The sequence below is a fragment of the Apis mellifera genome, linkage group LG6 (assembly GCF_003254395.2).
Source record: "Apis mellifera strain DH4 linkage group LG6, Amel_HAv3.1, whole genome shotgun sequence".
NCBI classification, from domain to species: Eukaryota; Metazoa; Arthropoda; class Insecta; order Hymenoptera; family Apidae; genus Apis; species Apis mellifera.
In genome coordinates, this window is record NC_037643.1 from 13988124 (window position 1) to 14014622 (window position 26499).

At 37.3% G+C, this 26499-nt stretch overlaps 1 protein-coding gene and 1 long non-coding RNA gene across 3 annotated transcripts in view; one reads left to right on the forward strand and one right to left on the reverse strand.

The window, feature by feature from the left end:
* The window catches only part of LOC102656661, a 362183-nt gene that overhangs the window by 297535 nt on the left and 38149 nt on the right, over positions 1-26499 (forward strand). The gene's annotated exons all lie outside the window — the stretch shown is intronic.
* On the reverse strand, positions 3130-4605 carry LOC107964651. Its single transcript, XR_001703545.2, has 3 exons — positions 3848-4605; positions 3363-3510; positions 3130-3301 (listed from the first exon to the last, which is right to left on the reverse strand). It is a non-coding gene; the product is annotated as an uncharacterized LOC107964651 (long non-coding RNA).

Genomic DNA, 26499 nt, shown 5'->3' on the forward strand with positions numbered 1-26499 from the left:
TTATTTACAATTTAAAAATATTTCGTAAAATTTTATTCACGATTATATATATATATATTAGTACAGAAATTTAAAATAAATTTAATTAAATTGTACTATTTTATAATTATCTTGGAATTTAATATACGTTATATTAAATATATTAATATACAATTTAATATATATTTAATATATTAATATACAATAATAGATAAAAAAGTATATAAATCGTATAATTTATTTACAATTTAAAAATATTTCATTCGTAAAATTTTATTCACGATTATATGTATATTAGTTATACAGAAATTTAAAATAAATTTAATTGAATTGTACTATTTTATAATCTTAGAATATAATTATACGTTACAATAATAGACACAATAAAAAAAAAACTATATAAATCGTTACCAAATCGGGTGGTTGAAGTAATAATGCATAAATATATATATATATTGTAATTAAATTTCGACGATCGTGCTATCGTTTCTCCCATATACAATCATATACAATCCTTTTCACTAAGATTCCTTCTTCGTCACGTTCATGTTACATTTAATTACCTCTAGAAAATTTTAAATCACTTTCGAGAAGAGTGCATATAAAGGTGTCTAACGTTTCGTTCTTGAGAAAGAGAAAGAGAGAAAGAATCCGTGTTTCCGGAAGGAGGCATCACGAACTCCATGTCTCGGCTGCATCACGAAATCAGTATCCCTGAAAGGGGAACCTGTTCGCACAATGCCGGTGCCTAAACGGAGCCATACGGCGCTTACGTCGAACGTACAGTTTATATATATATATATGTACACATGTGATGTGTAGAGCAGAAACCTCGGAAAGGGGACAACGGTATGATGGCCGCTTTCCTGTCGAGCGGATAAAAAATTCAGTTTTAAAACCCTGGGCCGGCCAACCCTTTGTGCGGAGGACAGAAGGGGCACCCTTCGGACGAGAAAAGGGGGCAGGCGCGGACAATGGCGCGCGGGGCGTGTGTCGTCTCTTGGTGTGTGCCCTATTTACACACAGCGACAGCCTCCGCCGTGGGACAGGGGGGAAGGAAGGAGCCCTCGGCGTCGCGCACCCCTCGTAGAGAACGTGCATTGGGCGCGGACCGAGCCCAACGCGGGCGCATTGTGGGACCCCTCGAGCCAATCGTACGACGATTTTATTGTGAAAAAAGCCGGGAGCTTTGTTCGCGTTGTTCGGCGGCTTCGGTGATACACTCTCGAGCGGTGATTTCCTCGAGTGGTGGTGGTAGTTTCCTTCTCCGTGCTTCTCGACGAATCGTGTCAAGGTTTTTCCCTCTTTTTTTTTTGGAACAAACGGATCGATTGGAATTTGAATCGATCTGAATATAGAGATACGCGAGGCTTTTTAAATTTTCAAAAATTTTTTAGGGTTCGAAGATCCTTCTATTCTCTCTTTGCTCATCGATCGAAAATTTTGGAAATTTCTTGACGATGTAAAATTTCGAAAATTTCTTTTCTTTTTTCCAGCATAATGATGACAATTTGAAACGGAATTTCGAAAATTTTTTCACGACGTAAAATTCGAATTTCGAAAATTTCTAGCTATAGCTTAATTAACGAGATAAATTCGAATTTCTTGACAACGTAAAATCGAATTTCGAAAATTTCCAGCTATAGCTCAATGATAAGATAGATTTGAATTTCGAAAATTTCTTGACGACATAAAATCAAATTTCGAAAATTTCTTTTTTTTTTCCAGCACAATGACGAAATAAAATGGAATTTCGAAAATTTCTTGACGACGTAAAATTATATGAAATTCAAATTTCGAAAATTTCTAGCTATAGCTTAATGACGAGATAAATTCGAATTTCAAAAATTTCCAGCTCAATGATAAGATAAATTTGAATTTTGAAAATTTCTTCCTTTTTTCCAGTACAATGACGAGATGAAACGGAATTTCGAAAATTTCTTGACGATGTAAAATTCGAATTTCGAAAATTTCCAGCTATAGCTCAATGACGAAATAAATTCGAATTTCTTGACGACGTAAAATTTCGAATTTCGAAAATTTCCAGCTCAATGATAAGATAAATATGAATTTCGAAAATTTCTTGATGATGTAAAATTCGAATTTCGAAAATTTCCAGCTATAGCTCAATGACGATATAAATTCGAATTTCTTGACGATGTAAAATTTCGAATTTCGAAAATTTCCAGCTCAATGATAAGATAAATTTGAATTTCGAAAATTTCTTGACGACGTAAAATTCGAATTTCGAAAATTTCTTCCTTTTTTCCAGATGAAATTTCTAGTTCAATGACAAGATAAATTCGAATTTCTTGACGATATAAAATCGTTTTATATATAGAGAGAGAAAGAAATCAATATTACACGCAGAACCGTACCTTATTTCGACGACCCTCGAAATAAAATTCGATCACATTCAAGAATATCGTTCACCTAGGAAAAGCAAAAAAGCATTTAAACGGCTCGTGTCACGATTTCCAATTCCTATTGCAATCGGTGGAAAGAGAGAGGATCGTTTCGAGGACAGCCGTGTTCCTCTTCTTCCTCGTGACGGCCTCGAGAGTCCTTAATTTCCGCGCCGTTTTCGCGTGCGACACGAGTATTAAGCGAAATGGGAAGCCCCCCCACCGTCCTCTCCTCACCGACGAAAGAGAAAGTTTTTTGACGAATAACGATTTCTTTTCCCTTTTCGAGAGAGAAAACGATTTATTAAATAATCGTTCCATCGAATATCAAAACGAAGAAATTTTCTTCTTCGAATCGAAAAATAATTCGACCAATTAATTTATTTCTTCCGTTTTAATTAACTTCCTCCTCCTCCAAAAAAAAGAAAAAAAGAAACAATCCCAAACACCGATTCCCGATTCCCGAGGAACGGGGAAACAAAAGCTCCTCCGCGGAACAAAAGGAGGACGGCGTATTTGCACGGTCGAAACGAGGTCTATCGGCGGCGGCGATTGGCTTTAATTCGAGGCGGGCGTCAAAAGAGCGTCGAGGATCCCCTCGAAAATGGATGGTTTTCATCCGAGACCCGGAGACCTGCCTCTCTCTCTCTCCGATCTTATCTCGCTACTCTACGGTGGGAGGCATCCGATATATACACGTATTTTATATATATATATATATATATATATATATATATACATGTATATACAATGCCATAGGTCCGCCACGGGGATTATTACAGCCTTGACAAATTGCCGCGGTGAAGGCCGATCCCGGTAATTACGGGCCCTGGAGAGAGTGACGCGGATGTAAGAACCGGCCTTGCCTCGCCTTTCTTGCCCGCTCGCACGCTCTTCTTCGATCGGAAAAGCTCTAGCTGTTAAAAAAAAGAACCAGTAATCGATTTTTCCTTCCCTCCAATGAAACGGATTTCTCACCTTGGAAGGAAGTTTCTCCTCTTCTCCCAAGAGAAAAAGAAGAGAGAGCCTGGTTAATGGTGGATGGCAGTTGCAACGTTGTGCGTCCGGCTATCTTGATGAGATCTTGTTTTCCGTACGATCCCCCGCGGCGAGCCGCGATTCGTTCCTGGAAAATATTCGAGAGAGAGAGATAGCTTGCTCTCGTTTTCGAAAAATCAAACCGAGACTACAAATTTCGAATGTTTGAAAAAAGGAGGCAAGAGTTTATTCCTAATTGGAGTGACAGAGACGTCAAAGAAGGCAGTAAACGTTGATTAAACTATGGATTTTAATCATAATTCGCCCTAACGCGTGTATTAACGAATGAAACGATTACACGGTTTCTCTGATTCTAATCGAATCTATTTGACCGATTACTTATCAATCGAATAGTTTCCAATCTCATCCATGCGTAGTATATATGGAATATATGAAATTTTTTATTCGAAGGTGATTAGTCTTACCAGTTCCATTCCATTCCCTTGTTTACGTCCTTTACGTCGAGGCAAATTTACTTCTTTCCGTATACAGTCCGATTGTTCTTCTCCGCAACACCGATTCGCAGTCAATTACGTAGGGGCGCGCGCGCGCGCGCTCACGCGATATATTAATAAGCGGAATATAAATACTCGGTTGCCCCGTGTACGTACACGCGATCCATCGTATATAAATAGTCGGGCGCAACAGCGGAATACTAATCAGCCTCTGGTTTACATCACACCACGGTGGCCGTAACGTTGCATACAATGCGCGATTTCACGAGATCCCGGTGGCCGATAATTAAGTTCATTAGAATGGCTGGCAAAGTGATTATTACGGCCGTGCCTCGGTTTTAATTAATCCGCTAATAAACGTCATTATTGTTGGAATTGTCGGCGATTATCACCGCGCGGAAAACACGCGCTCGATTTTCCCTGATCGTCATCCCACTCGCGAGAATCATTCGTCGGAAAGAAACACTTGTTGAAACTCGTATGCGAGTTTATAGGTTATGTCGCTGGTTCATCTTATTATTATACATTAGACTCGTTTCCAAGTTTCGAATAATACGTTGTAAAAATTATTCGTGCGTAGATTCTAATCTGTCCGATCGGTTTCGTTCGAAACACCGTAGTAAATTCCACTTTAGGAAAACGGAACACGGTGTCTCTCGTGCATATTAAGGAATAGAAAATTTAAGAGCGGTCCGTTCCGCCCGTTCCTCTCGTGTAAAGAAGGATAATCGAAGGGGCCGGCGGGCCGTGCGTCGATTAATTAAAGACCGATGCGACGCGCAGCCGAATCCGCGCAGATTTCGCTCTGCGCCTGCCCAGTCCTTCTCCCACGTATGATAATCGCGCGTTTGCTTTCTTGTAATTAGAAATTTATGCACTAGTTTGCGGCCGTGTTATTCAAATGTGACACCACGCCATGTTGCCAGCGGCGTGTATCGCGGCATAATAATGTGCGTATATTTATTACCATGTTCGGAGCCGTCATTAATTATCGCCCCTAATGGGACGCGGAGAGGACAACGAGCGCGCGTTACACATCGAAAAAGCTTTTCCCTTCCCTTAACCTGTCTCCCGAGCAATTTAATAACCGATATTCTCGTCCTCGCAATATTCAAAGTTGAACCAAAGAATAAAACGACGAAAATATATCCCGGATATATATTATTTTAAGGTTAGTTATTTCTCTTTCTTTTCATCGCTAAAATTCGACGCAATGTGAAATTGCTCCACTATTCCCTACTTTAGCCTGCTTCTTATCTCGAACGTTTCAATCGACTGCAATAGTCGTAACCAATAAAGCTTTAGACGATTGAGAGCAGATAATCGAATTAATACTAATTGATTAATCGATTTATCGAACCTTTTACGTTTCTTCAAGATTATTCTAAATTAAAAAAGCTAATAAATTAGCTAATAATAATTAATAAAAAAGCTTCGTAGAATCCAATCGAGGAATTCTTCACTCGCTTTACTAAACTTTGACTCGAAATAACGTTTCTTGGCCGATGTTAACGAATGCAATCACCAGCAACTTGTTGACACTGCCGTTATAACGCCTCGATAACGATCCTCGTATGTTACAGGCGGATTTTTCTCCTCGTTCTTTTTAAAAATATTTAAATTTAATTTTTCCCTTGCGGAAAGAAATTCGTATAACACTTTTATCACTTTTTCAAACGATTCTTCGATTCTACATAATAATAAGTAATAATAAAGAATAAATTTAATCCTTGATGGTATCTCGATGCTTTTCACACGATCGAAAAGAATGGTACCTGCGTTAATGGAATCAAATTTTCGATGATATTTATCTTCTACGCTTAAACTATTTTTCAACGTTGAAGTGAAAAATGATACATCCGCCTGTTATCTTTCTTTTAACCCAAAGTGTAAAGGTTAGTTTAATAAAAATATTCGTTGTTTTAAGGCCGTGCCACGATTCAAATACCTTTTGCAACGAAATCGTTATCTCTCCACTTTTATCTTATTCAAAGTTAAATCTCGCACAATTTCAGCTGCCCTTTTTTACTTAAAAAAAAAAAAAAAAAAAAATACATATTATATTTCAAATCGATCGTGTTCGACTCTCCCGCGGCAAGGTTAGGAAAAAGAATCGTGACCACGTCCCGGGACACACCCGCATAATCTGAAACGGGCGGAGATCCGGGCAAGGTGCTACGATTTCTCAGTTATACGATCAACCTTTCTATCTTCTCGTCGATAATACGACTACACCTACACCTGTGTGTGCCGATTGTTCTAGCCTCGATCTTTCTCTCTCTTCCCTTCTTGCTCTTTTTTTCAAATTTCATTTCACGTCGTTCTTCTCGATCGAAGGGGAAGGCGGGTATAAGTATCTGTCTTCGAGATCCCGGCGGACACCTTTCTCCCATTCCCACGCGCGAAATCGACGATTCTTGTTCGGCCACGGATCCATTGTCCGGCGAAATCGCTCGCGGTAACGCACTTGGATCGATACGATACTCGAGTCTCGATCCGAGCCAATATCGATATCGATGCCTTTCTAAGAAAGAAATAACCCGGTTGTATATTTATTTTATTATTATTCGAGAAAATATAAATCCTTTCTCTCGAATCTATTAATGGAGATTTAATAAAAGGATTTTTATTCCATATATTTTCTCGAATCTTTAAATTAATCTTCTAAAAACTGATTAACTTTTCCTAATTTCAACTTGGATATTCCTCGATTTCACGTTATCCTTTCCATTTTAAAGCTAAGCTTTGAGGTCTTCTCAGATCGACAACGATTCCGTCGAATTTTCAAACGAAACGATACAATTAAAAAGCTACGAAACAAATCGAATCAGATCGCTGCTTGTTGACCTGCGCCACCAGAAGACCAGCCAAGAGTGGAGAGGTAGGGAGAGAAGGAAAAAGCGGTGAAACGAAAGAAGCGAGGAGGAGAAAAGAAGAGAAGAGAGGAGAGGAGGAACTCGCATTATTGCAAGTTGGACGAGGCGCTGACGGAGAGGAGAGGCGAGCCGAAGAAGGAGATCCGTATCTATCTGTTCACGCTGCGTGGCCGCGCGCGGTTGCGAGAGATGGAACGTCGACAGCTTGACAAATTGCTCCCTCTCCCTCTCCCTTCGTTCCCGTTTTCGCTAAAATCAATCACCCCGCCGGTTACCGTGTCACCTTTGCACCCCCCTTGCGAAGATCGCCAGATTCTCGGCTAATTAAGCTCCCCAAATCGACCCCTCCCCGACTTTTCTTTAAATAATAATATTATTTGGAAAGTTTGGAAAGTGTTCTTCGATTGAATGATAATTCTAATGGATTTGTCGAAAAGGTGTATGAGATCTTGGAGGAGGAATGATAAAGGAGGTAAAGACTTTTCTTTAAATAATAATATTATTTGGAAAGTTTGGAAAGTGTTCTTCGATTGGATGATAATTCGAGCGGATTTGTCGAAAAGGTGTATGAGATCTTGAAGGAGGAATGATAAAGGAGGTAAAGACTTTTCTTTAAATAATAATATTATTTGGAAAGTTTGGAAAGTGTTCTTCGATTGGATGATAATTCGAGCGGATTTGTCGAAAAGGTGTATGAGATCTTGGAGGAGGAATGATAAAGGAGGCTCGATTTGGAAAGGAAAGTAAGAAAGAATAGTAAAGAAAGTAGAATAGAATAGAAAGTGAAGAATAAATAGGAGAGAATTGGGAAATTAATACTTGTATATTGGCAAGCATATAATTTATTATGTGGATTACTCGTTACGTTGAAATCGAGAACTGCCATTGGCAATTAAAGGAAAGATGGAACCAACTTTGGATTGATATGAATGGAACCACAAGTGTCGAATTGTCATTCCTATTCGTTCTCAGAATCTTCATCCTTCCTTTCCATTATATTTATCGCCATCCATGCTTCTATATCCTTTTCAACTTCAATTTTCCATTTCTCGTTTAGTTAGAAAGTAAAGAATAAATAAGAGAGAATTGGGAAATTAATACTTGTATATTGGCAAGCAGTACAATTTATCGTGTGGATTACTCGTTACTTGAAATCGAGAACTGCTATTGGCAATTAAAGGAAAGGTAGAACCAACTTTGGATTGATACGAATGGAACCACAAGTGTCGAATTGTCATTCCTATTCGTGCTTAGAATCTTCATCCTTCCTTTCCATTATATTTATTGCCATCCATGCTCCTATATCCTTTTCAACTTCAATTTTCCATTTCTCATTCAATTGGATTCAATTCGAATACTTTTCTAAAAATATCTGGATAGCTTATCAATTTTTCCAAACAAATCGGCGAATCGAAATAATCTTCTCCAAGGAATTGGAAATTCAATTCAATTCAACTCTTCTTCTCACTCATTCTCGTTCGAATCTTCTTTAAAAAAAAGAATATCGAGAGAAGAAACGTCGTGTCCACCCATTGTCTTTCTCGAAAGTGGCAATGATAGCTGCCCATTGAAAATTAATTACAGAGTTGCGGCCAGTTTCTCGAGGGACGGATGGAGGATTGGAGTCGTTCCCTGGGCTCTCTCTAGGATGTTGCTGACGCACGGTGGGGGGGAGGAGGGGAGGGAATCTCGGGGCCCGGGGCTCTAATAAAAAGATATAAGGAAGACGATAATGCAGTCCCCAGAAGGTCCTTCGGAAGGCACAATGGGACGTATCATGACTGGATGACACGGCCGTTTCTGTCAATGGCTACCCACGGCCTCTCTCTCGGAGGCTGCGCGCCCTAAAGGTCTTTATACGTCTCGCGTTCCTTCCCTTCCTCTTTCTCGGCCTGCCCTTTGTTGCTTCTTCTTCTTCTTCTTCTTCGATCCCGATCTGCTCTTCTCCATCCGTTCGTAGGGGATATATCTGTGGCACGAACGTTATTTTGAACTGGAATCGTTTACCCGTTTAGTGTGAATAAAGTTTTGGTTGTAAGTTATTGTATTTATTGTAATTGAACAGTTTTTAAGCGATAAGTATAGTTTGGAGTAATGTTGGTGCAAGAATAAGAAGAAATGGATGTTGTGGGTATTAGAGTAGGTAAAGATTTCCAATTTTTAAATATTCAAAGTTTTTATATTTTATTATTACACTTTATTGTTTTGATATTGTGATTAAAGAGGTTAAGCAGTAAATGATTGCCTTTTTCTAGAATTATTTCAATCAGCTTGTAAAGTAAAGTTTTCATCAACGAAGAAATCATATTTTCTGTAAATGTTAGTAGTTATTATATTTATTGTAATTAAACAATTTTAAGCGACAAGTAAAATTGGTTTTAGCTTGGGAATAATGTTCAAGAATAAAAAATGGATATTATAGATATTAGAGTAGATTTTCAATTTTTAAATATTCAAAGTTTAATTGTTACATTTTATTATTTTGATATTGTGATCAAAAAGGTTAAGTAATAAATGATTACTTTTTTTCTAAAATTATTTCAGCTTTCAAAGTAAAGAACAAATCATATTTTCTATAAACGTTAGTAATTATTATATTTATTGTAATTAAACAGTTTTAAGCGACAAAAATTGGTTTTAGCCTGAGAATAATGTTCAAGAATAAGAAGTGGATATTATGAGTAGATAAGATTTCCAATTTTCAAAGTTTAATTGTTACATTTTATTATTTTGATATTGTGATTATAGAGTTTAAGCAATAAATGATTGCCTTTTTTCTAGAATTATTTCAGCTTCCAAAATAAAGTTTTCATCAATGGAGAAATCATATTTTCTGTAAACAATTATTACATTTATAATAAGAAATGGAGTTTGAATATTATATACGTAGCTATCAAATATTAATAATCAGTTTAATTATTACATTTCATTATCCTAATATTTTTTTGGATTATTACTTCCCATATATTTATAAAAGAAATATTTCTATCAATCTTTATAAAAATCACTCGATCTTTTATATCCAAAAGAAACAAAAAGACAGTTTCTCGAACAACGACAAAATTAAGAAAAATCCCCTCCCCTTTGGAAACTTGGAAACTTGGAAAAAGAGAGGTGGAAGGAAGAGATACCGGCGGGGGTGGGAAGCAGAGTTCGAAACTTGGAACGGTCCTCTCCCCCCAGAGACAGGGGGGTGACAGAGACGGTGACAGGGGAACAAAAGGCGAGCCGGCAGGGTTTTTGCGGGTAGCTCAGTGTTTTTCGAAATTTCGTGCGATTCTCCTTTCGACCGCCTCGGGCTCCTCTTTCGGCTCGAGTCACCGTGTTTACCGTGTTTACCATTCTCGACCCTGCCCCCCTCCCGATAATTTCGATAATTCCATTGTCGTTTCCGTTCGTGCACGAGGAAGCACGAAAAAAGAGGAGAGAAGTATATGAATACAACGTTGAAACTTGAGCTTTGCGATTTTGTGAGCAAGTGGCGCCCCAGTCAAACAAGCATTCGAGGGTGAATTCTTTTTTCTTTTTGAAGTCTCTTTTTCCAAAAGAGGGAATTTTGAATCGAAAAAGTATTATTTTATACGTGGATGTAAAAATTTTTTTTGAATTTTTGATGTAGAAGAAATGTTGGATGTGAAGGTTGTTATTAAACGACCTGTGGCAAAGTTTAAAAATTAAGTTTCATTTAAGGTTTGGAGCAAATTGGAGGAAAATGAAAAGGGTGGTTTATTTAGACAAGGAATCAGCAACCGGGTTCTTCCTGATCCGAGCTTCTAGGATGGGATTAAAGAGGAGGGGGAGAGAGAGCTGTGTCATCCTAATCTCGTGCTTTCTTGGTTGGTTTTTCTCTCAACAACTTCCTGAACCCATTAATTTTCTATTTGTAGTAGAGATGTAGTATATATATGTTTCTAGCTTATGTTATATTTTATTGTGTACACAAAAATGAGAAAATTATTCAATTAATTTCAAAACTGTACTCGTATTTCAGGAAAAAATTATATAATTATAAAATTGGTATTATAGGAGAAGATTATTGTTAAAAAATATATAAAATTCAAAGAAACTTTTATTCTTTCTAAAAATTCTATATATTATAAATTCTAATAATACTATAAATTCTAATAATTTGTATCTACACAAAAATGAGAAAGTGATCACATATGATTTTCAATTGAAATAATTTCAAAGTGCTATATTTGAATACATTTTGATAAAAAAAATTATATAATTATAAAGTTGATATTACAGGAGAAGATTATTATTAAAAAAAATATATAAAATTCAAAGAAACTTTTATTCTTTCTAAAAATTCTAATTTTTATTACATTTGTAATTTACTATCTATACAATGAGAAACTGATCATATTTGATTTTCAATTGAAGTAATTTCAAAGTGCTATATTCGAACACATTTGGATAGAAAAAAAATTATATAATTATAAAAATCATATAATTGATATTACAGGAGAAGATTATTATTATTAAAAAATATATAAAATTCAAAAAAACCTTTATTCTTTCAAAAAATTCTAACTTTTACATTTATAATTTACTATCTATACAGAAATGGCAAAATGATCACATATGATTAATTTCAAAGCTATATTCAAATATATTTCGATAAAAAAAAAATATAATTATAAAGTTGATATTACAAAAAAAAATTATTATTACATTGTACGATATTATTTTACAAACCACATATAAAATTCAAAGAAACTTTTATTCTTTCTAAAAATACTAACTTTTACATTTGTAATTTACTATCTACACAGAAATGACAAAATGATCACATATGATTAATTTCAAAGCTATACTCAAATATATTTCGACAGAAAAAAATATAATTATAAAGTTGATATTATAAAAAAAAATTATTATTACATCGTACGATATTATTTATCCAAATCACATATAAAATTCAAAAAAACTTATTCTTTCTAAAAATTCTAAAAATTCTTCTTTTATTACATTTGTAATTTATTATCTACACAAAAATGACAAAATGATCACATATGATTAATTTCAAAACTATACTCAAATACATTTCGACAGAAAAAAATATAATTATAAAGTTGATATCATAAAAAAAAATTATTATTACATCGTATAATTATTTATGCAAATCACATATAAAATTCAAAAAAACTTATTCTTTCTAAAAATTCTAAAAATTCTTCTTTTATTACATTTGTAATTTACTGTCTACACAAAAATGGCAAAATGATCACATATGATTTTATTAATTAATTTTTAAAGCTATACTCAAATACATTTCGACAGAAAAAAAATCATATAATTATAAAATTAATTAATTACTTTCTAAAAATTCTAACTTTTACTAACTATTATTACTATTTACTATCTATTTGTAATTTACTATCTACACAAAAATGACAAAATGATCAATATTATTAATTTTATTAATTAATTTTCAAAGCTATACTCAAGTACAGAAAATTATTATTATATCGTACGATATTGATACAATACGATATTTTCAAAACCACATATAAAATTCAAAAGAAACTTTTAATTCTTTCTAAAAATTCTAACTATTATTACATTTCTAAAAATTCCAACTTTTACATTTATAATTTACTATCTACACAGAAATAACAAAATAATCACATACGATTAATTTCAAAGCCATATTCAAATACATTCATTTACACAGAAAAAAAAAATAATTATAAAATTGACATTAAAAGAAAGAAAATTTATCCCAAACTACGTCCAATTAATCGTCGATTAATCGATCGAGAAGCGTTAAAAGCGACAATAATCATTTTCACTCCTCATCACCTTTGCTTTACCCCCATCACCCCCTTACGAGGCAATCGCTCATCGATCCAATATGAAATCCGTCGCTGTTCCGCGGAAAGGTCGGCCGAATCGATGGAAATCGACGCCGCGGCGGCGCGATTAATTTCTATTACGGGTCGCGGAAGCGGGGGGGGCCTCGTTCCGACGGGTGACGCGCGGGTGACGTCACTGCCGGTCAACTACAAGTATTTCGCATTAGCCGCGGCCGCCCGCTAATTAATTGGGTTAAAAAGACGTTAGGCCGAATTGATCGGTCCATCCGAGCTATTGGACCGATCGACAACGTCAACAACACCAGATAAAGTTATTATATTCGGCCCGGATCGCGTGCCGCCCGCCTATATCTTCCCCTGTTATCGCGCCGATCCGTGGCTCGCGGCAATTGGAAAAAGCGTGGAACGCGCCGCCTCTCTCTTTCTCTCTCGCTCGACGCGAGAGGAGATCTATTCGCGATATTGAGACGTCGACTCGAAGAAGAGCGAGCGGAAAGCTGTGCGTCGTCGGGTGGGATTGGATATTTCCCGTGGGAGGATGTTGCATGCTTCGTCGATATTACGTATTCCGAGGGAACGTTGGAGATTTACGAGTCGCAAGTAGGATTAATGAGAGTACACTTTATTCTCCCAATTTTACTCGAATCTGTCGCAAAAGAAACAAGAAGGTTGTGGGATTTCGTTTCACACGAAAGGAAGAACAAATTTGTCCTCGAGATTTTTTTCCGAGCTTGACCAAACATCCGCGGAACCAGTTGGTTATACCTGGGTTGATCCCGAGTCAACTCGATTCATCCTCCAAGGATTGGCTTCCGTTTTTGCTAGACTGCGCTGGAACACCGTCTTGGTTAATCCCAGGCTTGGGCGGCCGCGGTTGGATCAGAAATGCGGAAAAATCGGGGACGGAGTTGGTTTCCAGCCAATTTCAGCCGAATCGGGAGGCCGAGTTAAACCTATTATTATCGTGCCACGTCCCCCGCGGTGAAAATGTCAAACGTGGTGATTCGAAGGGAGGCCGCCGTAGGCGGCCACATCAAAGAAGGGAGGGCCGACGTCGTCGCGAACGTCACGCGACAGGACACGTCGACCCGCCGCTTGTCCCAACTATTTTATCCGTACCTGTATCTCTCTACCTGTTTCACCTCGCGTGTCCGATCCGCTTGTACTCCTCCCGGCTATCCAGCGGCGACGATTTTTAGAAAAGTCGGGGAGGGATTCGAAATTTTAATCCTTAACCTTTATTTTCGATCGATATTCCAGTTTAAATTCGTTTCGATTCCGAGAGATTGATGGTTAAACTTGTTTCTCACTGTACAAGCCTGACACCTGTCGTCGTAACAAGCGCACTATCCAACAATAACAACGATTTATATACCCAGCCAACTTGCGAATAAAATAAAACAAACGTAAAAGAATTAAACGAATTTTACGACAAATACGTTGTTAAACGTGTTATACAACGAAATTGAATCGATCGATTAACCTAACCTGAAAAAGTATTCCGACGACACTCGAGCGAAAAGAAATTGCCTCGTACGCGCGAGACAAAGAGAGCGAGGAATGATCGAGAAAACGAATTAGGGAGAGGAGGGGGGAGAAGGCGGAGGAGCATCGACAGGGACGAAGCCGATAAAATCCAACGGGCGAGCAGCGTCTGAAAGACCGAAGGCAGAAACATCAATCGTTGACTCATCCCATTTGGATCACAAAAGTACGTCGAATTGGGTCGTCTGGTATAGGTCCCTGGGTATACAACAGGGCCCCGAACTCGTCCGACGAACAATTATTTTGCGGCCTCTCTTCTCCACCTTTCTCGTTCCTTCTCGCTCGTTCCAACAGTTAGGTTAGTTTCCCGTCTTTCGCGCACCAAACACTCTCCTTTCTCCCGGCCCGTTCGGCCCGTTCGGCCCGTTCGGCCCGTTCGGGACAGAATGTTATATCCCGCGGTGCGACGTCCACCGACGCGCTGCAAGACAAATGGCCTCGTGACGGCGGCCACATTACGTTTCAAAACTGGCCTAATCGTCGGCTTTCCGGATGAGAAACGGCCTCGATGCTCGCGCCGCGCGTATATCGCTCGCTGCGCCGATACCTGCGCCCTCTGCCCGACTACGATCCGCGCACGCATCCGCGCATTGTCTTTTCGCCGAGATGGCGCTTCTGCCGCTTCTCGAGTAGAGCGATTCAATTCTTTCTTTCCTTCCTTCCAATTCTTTTCACATTGAATTGGATGATACCAATGGAATTGAACGAAATACGTCCGTTTAAAGAGAGAAAGAAAAATGTACATTCGATCAAAAAAGAAAGGAGAAAGAATTAAACTATCGCGAGTGAGATATAAATACTCGTTTCCATCGAGTAAAAAAGAGGAGTGGAAAAAATAAAGACCCTTTCGTTATCCCATCTTCCATCCCTCGATGTATAAACAACCTCTCCTCCCCGAATTTTTTTTCGTCGAATTCGATCAATCGTCGTGTATTTTTCCCCGGAATTTTTCGCGCGCAACGAACGGATAATCTTTGTTGAGTATATATATATATAAATCGGTGGTGCCGCGATTCATAGAGGTACGCGGCAGTGAAAAAAGAGGAGGAAGGCGCGAGGAAAAAAGCGATCGCAAACGCGGATGTCCGTGGGGATTGTGCTATTCCGTTCGATTTGTAGGAAATAGGAAAACAAAGAGCGGGTCGAAAATACACGAAAAAAAGGGGGGGAGAAAAAAAAAAAGAGGACGTTCGTCGAGGATAGGAAAAATGGAAGAAAATTATATCGCGTTGTTTCTTTTTTTTTTTTTTTCCACGACTCGATCGCGACTCGAGCAAGATTAAAATTATTAATTGACGTTACGAAAGAAGAAGTGATGATCAAATTTCGATTAAAATTATTGATAATTGAAAGAAGAAGCGATGATCAAATTTCAATGAGATTTATTCTGGTGATTTTGGCAAATCGAAGAGGAGTGAGGGGTCTCATCGTCCACCAGGGCGTGACGAGATCTCATTGTCCCTCGTCGAAGAATAAACCGTGGAGGAAGGTAAGGAGAAGAGAAAGGAGAATCGCGTGAGGTATAGTTGGCGTAACTAAACGCTATCGAATGGGAGACCGTGGTCGCGGGCCTCCCTACGGCGTGCCTATGAAAAGGGCTTGGTAACGCGGATCTCCATGCAAATTCCTCAACGACGGAGGATCCCTTCAAGCCATCTCCAATCTTCAATATTTATTTCCAGAGAATCGAAAGTGAAAGCACGTGTATTCTTGAAAACAGAAGGAGGCATTTCCTTTTTTTTTTTTTTTCGTGACAGTAAGAAAATAGTAGTTCGAAATCGAAGTCTTATTTCAAAAAAATACAAAATCCATCAAATTCGAAATCGATCGAAATTTTCGAAAAGAAGAAAAGGAAAGAAGGATAAAATGTTTTCGTTAATTTCAAAATCCATCAAATTTGAAATCGATCGAAATGTTTGAAAAGAAGGAAAGGAAAGAAAGGAAGAGAGAGAAGGAAGAATGAAATATATAAATTTTAGAAAAATATAAAATTCATCAAATACAAATTCATCGAAATCGATCGAAACATTCCATGTTCGAAAAGAAGGAAAGAAAAGAAAAGGAGACAAGGAAGGATGAAATGTTTTCGCCAATTCCAGAAAAATACAAAATCCATCAAATTCGAAATCGATCGAAACGTTCGAAAAGAAGGAAAAGAAAGAAAGAGAGAGAAGGAAGAATAAAATATTTTCATTAATTTTAGAAAAGTACAAAATCCATCAAATTCGAAATCGATCGAAACGTTCGAAAAGAAGGAAAAGAAAGAAAGAAAGAGAGAGAAGAAAGAATAAAATATTTTCATTAATTTTAGAAAAGTACAAAATTCATCAAATAATTAATTTTAGAAAAATATAAAATTCATCAAATACAATTTCATCGAAATCAATCGAAACATTCCATGTTCGAAAAGAAGGAAAGAAAAGAAAAGGAAGAAGAGAAGGAAGGGATAAAATGTTTGCACCAATTTCAGAAAAATACGAAATCCATCAAATTCGAGACCGATCGAAAAGAAGAAAAGGGAGGAGGAGATATCCGTCGGGATATAAATAAGGGAAAAGAGGGAGGTAAAAGGGATCCATTTCACGCGCGGGGCCAAGTTAACGGCGCAGCCCCCATGCGGAGAGAGAGAGCTCGCAACCCCCCGTCCCGGTTAACAAATGATAGTTTTCATAATTAGCGGCTCCTTTTCCTTTTTCGCGGTTCAAGGGGAGCGGCGTCCCTTGAAGCCGCGAGTGTCAAATGGGCGGCTAGGTGGCCCATTGTCTAAAAAGTGCACGATAACCCCCGTGGAAACGCGCTGGAAACGTGGCGTGACCGGCCTGTTGACAGGTAGCAAGGACAATGGGCGGAAGTCCCGCGAGCGAGCAGGCGAAGAGAAGAGGAACAGAGAATTTTCCATCCATCTTTCCAATCTTCCCTTTCTTGATCCCTCTCTTGCCGTTCGAATATTTCGAATCGTTCAAATCTACCAGGAAATAACAATTATTATATATATATATAATTCGACTGAATCTGGAGAAACAGATTTCGTGTCTCGATGAGACGTTTTGAAAATAGCAATTGAATGAAAAAATTGTTGCGAAAGACAGGAGGAGCGAATCGTTTCGTTATTAACAATTATTATAAACGTGTTTGGAAATAACAAATACCAAATAAATTGTTTCGAGGAAAGTTTTTATTTTCAACAGACACTCGAATTGCAGCTTGACGATCTTTCTCGAAGAAACAACCAGTTAATTTTTTTCAATGGAGAATTTATACGATTTAGAAAAATTATCATCATTATTACATCGATCATGAGAAACGAGTGACCCTTCACTTTTTCTCTTTCGTCCCAAGATGGACAATGTGTTAAAACGAAATATATATATATACATATAAAGGGTGTCCCAAAATTAACGCAAGATTTGAATGAAATATAAAATATTATTTTTAAAATTTCAATAATGAAGACACGCTCCATTTTTATTAAACTGTCAAACTGTTCTTTTTTCAGGTTTGCCAACAACTTGATGCAAAAATGGCGGCAAATTCAAATCTCTCAAACTATCTTCAATTAAAGAAATTTCTTTAATTCACTTTTAAATCCTCTTTCATATTTACGTTAAAATAAACAATTCTAAAATTAAATTTATCGAAGCTCATCTTAAATATACTACTATTTTGATTTGAATTATTATTCTATAAAATTTCATCTCAACTATTTGGGCAATTTGTACACTTTTTAAAACTATCTTCAATCAAATTTCTTTAATTCACTTTTAAATCCTCTTTCATATTTACGTTAAAATAAACAATTCTAAAATTAAATTTATCTTATTAAGCTCATCTTGTATCTTGAATATTATTCTATAAAATTTCTCTTCAGTTGTCAAACTATTTTTTCTTGTCAACAATTAATGCAAAAATGGCGGCAAATTCAAATCTCGCGTTAACTTTGCGACACCCTTTATTATACAACCGAATTTTTAAATGAAATTGACGGGCGATTTGTACACTTTTTAAAATTATCTTCAATTAATGAAATTTCTTTAATTCACTTTTAAATCCTCTTTCATATTTACGTTAAAATAAACAATTCTAAAATTAAATTTATCGAAGCTCATCTTAAATATACTACTATTTTGATTTGAATTATTATTCTATAAAATTTCATCTCAACTATTTGGGCAATTTGTACACTTTTTAAAACTATCTTCAATCAAATTTCTTTAATTCACTTTTAAATCCTCTTTCATATTTACGTTAAAATAAACAATTCTAAAATTAAATTTATCTTATTAAGCTCATCTTGTATCTTGAATATTATTCTATAAAATTTCTCTTCAGTTGTCAAACTATTTTTTCTTGTCAACAATTAATGCAAAAATGGCGGCAAATTCAAATCTCGCGTTAACTTTGCGACACCCTTTATTATACAACCGAATTTTTAAATGAAATTGACGGGCGATTTGTACACTTTTTAAAATTATCTTCAATTAAAGAAATTTCTTTAATTCACTTTTAAATCCTCTTTCATATTTACGTTAAAATAAACAATTCTAAAATTAAATTTATCGAAGCTCATCTTGAATATTCTATAAAATTTCTCTTCTCTTTTCTGTTCTTTCTTCCAACAACTTGATGCAAAAATGGCGGCAAATTCAAATTTCTCAACTATTTTGATGGACAATTTGTACACTTTTTAAAACTATCTTTGATTAAAGAAATTTCTTTAATTTTAAATCTTCTTTCATATTTACGTTAAAATAAACAATTCTAAAATTAAATTTATCGAAGCTCATCTTGAATATACTACTATTTTCATTTGAATTATTATTCTATAAAATTTCTCTTCAGCTGTCAAACTGTTCTTTCTTGCCAACAATTAATACAAAAATGGCGGCAAATTCAAATCTTGCGTTAACTTTGCGACACTCTTTATTACACAACCGAATTTTTAAATGAAATTGATGGGCGATTTGTACACTTTTTAAAACTATCTTCAATTAAAGAAATTTCTTTAATTTTAAATCCTCTTTCATATTTATATTAAAATAAACAAATCTAAAATTAAATTTATCTTATTAAGCTCATTTTATATCTTGAATATTATTCTATAAAATTTCTCTTCACCTGTCAAACTGTTCTCTTGCCAACAATTAATGCAAGAATGGCGGCAAATTCAAATCTTGCGACACCCTTTATACATATATATACATACATTCAGAACGATTTCACAACGAGAGAATTATATAAAGGATTACACTCGCCCTGACACGTTCCTCGAGATCGATCGGCACAAGCTCGATCGTCCTTCTCCTCCTCCTCTCGAGCTAATCGATATTTGCGCGTCGTTGCGTGCTGCACGCCGCCCCCCTCGGCATCGCCCGAGTTTCACGCGGTGATGTGTGGCAGGCAGGCATGGCAAAAGGTCACGAGGCAATTTTTCTTTCTTTTTTTTCTCGATCGAGAAGAGAATTCTTTCTTCCTTTCTTCCTTTCTTTTTTTTTCCACCTCGTTCCAACGATGGAATAAGATGTTAACGACGCTCGCTTACGTCATCCGCGACCTGTTGCCTTCGGTCACCGTTCCATAACCGGCAAGAAGAGGACGAGCACACAGGCCACGTTTCAAAAAATCCAAATTTTCCATCTCAATCCGTCGATTGAATTCGAGAAACGAGTTTTCCTTGACAATTTCTTTCTAATCTAATCTAAATAAATAAAAATTTCTTCTAGTTTTTTCTTTTTGTTTCGATAATGGAAGAATCTAAAATATAAGGAAGATTTCAGCAAGATTTTTTGAATTAATTATAATTGAAATGGACTTAGATCTTAGATCGAAATTGCACGTTCCTTTTGACAGGAGGTTTCCAGAGGCGTCCTGTTTTCTTCGAGGCCGCCTTCGAGCGAGGATCCATTTTTAGAATCCTTCGATCCACGTTTCAGTTTCCCAACGATCGATTTTTCGACGAGGATAACGAAAATAAAAGAATCGATCCGTGAAAAATTGTTTTCAACAAAATTGTTTATTGTCATTTCTAAAAAAGATTGTTAATTCGCCGCATGTAGGAAAATATAAGAAATTTATAATCGCGGATAATATTGCGCTTCCGCAACAACAAGTTTCCCTCGTGATATTTCCAACAACGATCAAGATCGAACGAAAAATCCTTGCCCATTCAATGCAAATTCCGGAATTAACATCGCAATTATCATCCTTGACGGACAGGTCATCCAAAAATCCCAGGCGTTAATTAATGCTTGTTAAACCAATGTCGAGCTGGAAAAAAATCTTGCGAAGAAATCATTGTGTGTGGCTGGTTCACAAAGGAGCTCGGAATATTATAGCGATTATCTCTCTCGATCACAATCGTCACTCGTTGAAATACCTTTGGATCTAACTCTTTTCTCGATCTTCGATGGAAGGTGACGTGCCTTGGACTCGTCCCAGGAAGTCGACGAAGATTGCGCAAGCGCCATCCTTGTAATCTGCCTAACAACATAATAAGTGATATTTCTCGCTTGCTTTGCGCGAATGGCGGCGCGGTCAGACGTCGAGATCGTCGTCGAATTTAAATTGCATTAAATTGTGTTTCTTGCGACGAGTTTAAACGTTTAAATGCGTCGATCAGGTTTCTTTTTTTTGAACGAAGTTTTGAAAGTTAAAATGAAGAATTATATTATTGTCGTGTGGTTTTAGGAATTTGGATCCATCGATCGAGTTTCTTTCTTTGATTATTTGACGATTAATTTTGACGATCGTCGTGTTGATGATTGTGTTTAATGTTGAAAGTACGATGCGATGTATTTATTTGGAATCAGGTTAAATTTATCTGACAATCTATTTGCATAATTATTGATATAAATTGTCACAGTCGTCATTGCGAAATTCATTTACAATTCATCGTTGCAACTATTTAAGAAATTCTATATTGTCAACTCTTTGATTTCTGATTCTGACATCATTTTTTTTCATTTTCAAAAAGAATCGTCTAAAATTTTAAATTTCTTCTAAATCAAAATTCATGTTCATAAATTGTCACATTGCGAAATTTATTTACAATTCATCATTGCAATTAAAACTATTCCAATTCTCTAAGTATTCAAGAAATTCGTCGACTCCTTGATTTCTGATACACACAATTTTTTTCAATTTCATTTTCAAAAAGAATCGTCTAAAACTTTAAATTTCTTCTAAATCAAAATTTTTGTTCATTTTTGTCACAGTCATCATTATGAAATCCATTTACAATTCATCGCTACAACTATTTAAGAAATTCTACGTTGTCAACTCTTTGATTTCTGATACACAATTTTTTTCATTTTCAAAAAGAATTATCTAAAATTTTAAATTTCTTCCAAATCAAAATTTATGTTCATAAATTGTCATAGTCGTCATTACGAAATCCAATTTATTGTTACAACTATTCAAGACATCCATTGTCAACTCTTCGATTTTTGATATACAATTTTTTTTCATTTTCAAAAAGAATCGTCTAAATCCTTAATTTTAAAATTATAGAATCATCTAAATTAAAACCCTAAATTTCCTCTAAATCAGAATTCATATTCATCTACATAATTATCGACATAAATTGTCACAATATTAATACGAATATTAACTTTAATTCAAACGAAATCCATCAATTCACTTTCAAAAGAAATCATTTAAATCCTTAATTTAAATTTGTAGAATCATCTAATAATCTAAATTTCCTCTAGATCAAAATTCATATTCATAAATTGTCACAGTCGTCATTATGAAATCCATCTTCATTGTTACAATTATCCCAATTCTCTAACTAATCAAGAAATTTGTCCTACATCGTCAATTCCTCGATTTTCGATACACACCATTTCTTTCATTTTCAAAAAGAATCATCTAAAACTCTAAATTTCCTCTAAATCAAAATTCATATTCATAAATTGTCACAAATGTCATTACGAAATCCATCTTCATTGTTACAATTATCCCAATTCTCTAACTATTCAAGAAATTCGTCAACTCCTCGATTTTTAATACACATCATTTCTTTCATTTTCAAAAAGAATCACCTGAAATCCTAAATTTCCTCTAAATCAAAATTCATATTCATCTACATAATTATTACATAAATTGTCACAGTACCAGTATTAAGATTCGTTAATTCAAACGAAATCCATCTCCAATTCATTGTTACAATTATTTCAATTCTCTAACTATTCAAGAAATCCTACATCATCAACTTCTCGATTTCTAATACACCATTTCTTTCATTTTTGAAAAGAATTATTTAAAACCCTCTAATTTTCCTCTAAATCAAAATTCATATTCATAAATTGTCACAGTCGTCATTACGAAATCCAATTCATCGTTACAACTATTCCAACTCTCTAATTATTCAAGAAATCTGTCAGCTCCTCGATTTCTGATAGACGCCATTTTTTTCATTTTTAAAAGAAATTATTTAAAACCCTCTAAATTTCCTCTAAACCAAAATTCATATTTATCTACACAATTATCGAGATAAATTGTCACAGTCATCATTACGACATCCATCTCCAATCCATCCTTACAACTATTCCAATTCTATTTATTCTATTTATATATATTTATTATAGTTATATATTATAGTTATATATATTTCTTATATACAATTATATATAAGAAATTCGTCCTACATCGTCACCTCCTCGATTTCTAATACACAATTTTTTCATTTTCAAAAAGAATCATCTAAAACCCTAAATTTCCTCTAAATCAAAATTCATATTCATAAATTGTCATTACGAAATCCATCTCCAATCCATTCTTACAACTATTCCAATTCAAGAAACCCTGCATCCTCACCTCCTCCACACTCCATTTCTCCCATTTTCAAATCGCCTCCAAATCAAAATCCACATCTCAAGAATTCGCAGTTCCCTTCGAAAACTTTTCCCCATAACAATCATCCCACCAATCATCCATCCGAACTCAAATCAATCCAAACCATCTAACCCCTCCTCTCCTTCCTCCTTCTTCGTCTCGCAAGATCATTCACATCCTCTCCCGAAGAAAGAATCCTCTCAATCTCAATCTCAAACACGACCAAATATATCAATATACACATATATATATATATCAACAATCGAGAAGAGTACGAAGAAGAGCACCCTCCTCGTCGACGACGCCTCCTCGACGCCTCCTCTCGCTCTATCGGCGCGCGTCGATAGGATAAAGGAGGAGGAGGAGGAAGGAATCGCGTCACGGCAGCAACGCGAGCACAGTTTGTACAGCACTGTAAACAGCCGGCCGGCTGGCGAGGTTACAGGGCGCGAGTAAATGGTATGTAAACCGTGGCTGGCTCACCCTTGGCCCCGGCCCTCCCTCCCTCCCTCCTCCTCCCCCTCCTCGCGCTCCGCAAACTCCATTAAAACATTATCCACGTGCCGATGCGCTCGGAAAATTAGACGCGAGCGACCATCCTTCCTTCCTTCCTTCCTTCCTTCCTCCCCCTCTTCTCCTCCTCCTCCTCCTCCTCCTGCTCTCCCTCCTCCCCTCCCCTCCCCCCGTATATCGATATTACGTCGCGCGCGCGCGCGCGCGCGCAATCGACTACCGCCATCGGTTATGCATGCACGCACTCGAATCTCCATTTCGTGGCTATCTATCTCTCTCCATCTCTCTTATGGGAAGGCTTTCTATACGTCCATCTCTCTCTTTTCATTCGGTTTTGTTTTCGAGGTCAAAAAGCTTGCGCGCGCAAGCGAGCGTGTATTCTTTTTATTTTTACTCCCCTGGACGAGAGGGGTTAGGGGGGGGGGGGGTCGTTTGGCGCGTGCGGGTTTTAACTAGATTTGTCGTTGTTGAGAGATTATTCTCGAGAATAGGAGAGTTAGATGGATTATTTGTATATATAGTGGTATATTGTAAGAATTTTCAGTAATGAATTAAGCGGGTTTGAATGTTTGGGGAAATTTACGGGAGGAGGGAGGATAATAGCGGAAAATCCGTGAAATTCGAGCACCGCGCGCGCCACCACCCTTCAATTCGACGCTCGTCCGTTGGAAAAATTCGTTGTCGTGCGAAAAAACCCACTGGCTTGATCTCTCTGAAAAAAGAGAAAAAAAAAAGGAATAGATAACAACAACGTGTATCGAGGGGAAAAAACGATGAAACGTTTCGCGAAACGTTTCGTTCCGTTCTTTTTTTCGACGATGTTTATCGAGACGACTGTATCGAAAATCCGATTTGGGAAATGGGTGATTTATTTCGAAAGAAATTTGAAATTGAATGGGAATTTATCGGAATACGCGTTGATTCGATATATCGTTAGATTTTTTTTTCGTGTATATATATATAATAATTTAATAAAATACACGTGTATTAATCCGTGTATATAATAAATTTTATTTAATTCGATGCGTGAAAGATTATAGGTTCGTTGCTCGGACCTAAAAGATTAAAGAGCTTCCTCCTTTATGTCTTCGTTATGGTACGGGATCGTTGATGGATGTGTGTGTGTGTGTGAGAACGCGCGTGATGAATGTAACCGCTTCCCTCGAGAACGCGTTGATTTTTCCGTATCCGTGAGGCTAGGAACCGTGCATGCAGCTCCATCTGTCGACGGCTCTGACTTAGGCTGGCGAGAAGCGGCTCGCCGCTTCCTTCGAAGACCCACGAGTAGCGGATAAAAGAAAAATATAACGTCTCTCCGATGCGAAGAATGGAAAAATCGATAGCGATAACGATATATGTTACGAAATATATTTACCAATTAATCCAATCAGCGTAACCTCCAATTTTTGTATTTATCAAAATCGGGTCGAGTTATTAATACACTTAATACCGCCACTAAATCTCGCTAAGCACCCAATTACCCCTCTCGCCACGACCTCCAATCACAACGCTCATCAAAAACACCCAAAGATGCCCGGGAAACGGGCAAACGAGCCCGTCAACCCATCCCCTTCCCCCTCCTCCCCCCTCCCCGGGATAACAAAGACCCCCGTATTCATCAACCCTGAAAAAGAGCCCCTTTTAAAAAGTCTAAAGCACCCGTGCAACCCGGCTCCAATCATCCCAACATCTTCCCCTCCCCCCTCCAGAAACGATCTCTGCCTTTCCTCGTCGCGATACCCGGTCGACTGGTCTAGGTGGCGAGATCATCATCGCGGTTTAATTAAATCGAAAATCGGATAGTCATTAATGACAAGTGGCGCCCGATCGAGATGACTCGGTGATTTCTATTGAAATCCCCAGGTGGGACCGCGGTAAGGGTCTGCACGTCACGGGGGCCCGATACATCACGATACGGCACCTTCTCGACGTTGGTGGACAGCGACAATCATGGCCGACGCGTCACGATCCCCGAAACGGAAAGGACGCGCGCGTAATGGATCGTTACGTAGCCACTTTCCCATCGTTCGACGACAATGAACGATTATCTCACGTTTTGGTTTCGAGCGCGGCTTGTTTGGGTTGAACGGCCTCTTTCGAAGAAAAGAGGTAGCAGTCTCTGGTAAATCGCGCGTCGAATTACCTCGTCCGCTTTTTTAGCGTTACGCGAGAAATTTGCGACAAGTCGAACGTTCGCGGTCCTTCCTCTCTTCGCCGACAGAGGGACACGTGGACGGGCGCCTTCCCGAAAGTACTCGACCATTCCTCTCCTATAAAGTAACTCGCGATCCTGCTCTTAATTAGGTAATATATAGACTTACGAATTGTACCATTTTTTTCTTTTTATACTTTCACGTTACAATATCACGTTTTTACGATTCCAGAATATCTTTAAAATTATCTCGAAAAATAAAAATCGTTTCAACTTTCATCCACTTTTCATTTACTGAAAACAGATGTTATCGTCGAATGCATCTGCCGCGATTGGGAGAATCAGAGAGACGGTCAAATCTGAGGACCCTGATGTTTTTCGAGACAACACCATATGTTCCATCGCGTTATATAACTTAAGAAACCTATTTAATAAAAGTGCGATAAAAATTCGTCCAATAATCATCATCGGAAGGGAAAACGCATCGATCCTTTGTATTATCCGATTAAAATCCAGCCTATAAATCATTCGATCGTTCGAGCATATCGATCGAGGCACGGATAGAGGCGGAGGCAAGGATTGACGCGTACATTTTCGATTAATGTTTTCGTCGTACGCGAAACCCGGCAACGATACCATCGAGAAAGAGACGGTGTGTACGATCGTGTGTGCATTTGCGTGGTAAGAAGGTCCATAAACTTTCGTGTCCCGAGATAGGAATCGTCAGGTGCGAAAAGCGTGACGGTTCTGGAGGGAAAGCGCCTCGAGACCTTACGAGTCACCGTCCCGACGACTATATACGTCGGTGTCGGTGTCTCTGAGAAAGCAACGCGCACCGCTTGGCCCATCGTGTCCGCAGGCGTTTTCCCTCGTGAAACTACC